This window comes from Acyrthosiphon pisum, chromosome A1 (genome assembly GCF_005508785.2).
Source record: "Acyrthosiphon pisum isolate AL4f chromosome A1, pea_aphid_22Mar2018_4r6ur, whole genome shotgun sequence".
Classification (NCBI taxonomy): Eukaryota; Metazoa; Arthropoda; class Insecta; order Hemiptera; family Aphididae; genus Acyrthosiphon; species Acyrthosiphon pisum.
This window is the reverse complement of record NC_042494.1, coordinates 73,803,370-73,803,856: the sequence shown is the minus strand read 5'-3', so window position 1 is coordinate 73,803,856 and position 487 is coordinate 73,803,370.

Sequence of the window (487 nt, the reverse complement as noted above, 5' to 3'; positions counted from 1 at the left end):
TTCAATTTTTTAATCTAAGGATTGAAAATTAAAAAGGTGGGTAAGTGGATTTCGCTCTGCTGTACAGTAGGTTACAAATGTGTCGCTGTATAATGGATGGTATTAATTTTGAATTCAATGATATAATATCATTGTATAAGAAAAACGCTTCTGAGCGGAGACGGTATGTTAGTCTAGGTATAAGACATAATATTATATTAGGTACCTATAATAAATTCCAAATTAATCATATCATAATATCTATTAGGTACTTATAACGCGTTATACATCAACAACAAACCGTGATACTATCATAGATATATAATAGTATACTTTAGAAGTTTCAAGTATACCCAAGAATAATATTATACAATCATAACAAAATAACTAAAATAGTTATTCTAGGTTTTTAATATGTAATTTCGTCCAAATTTGTACTTAAAATGACTATAAAAATAAACTGTGTAAATGTATTTTTTAGATTTTTTGGTAACAAAATTAATTACTT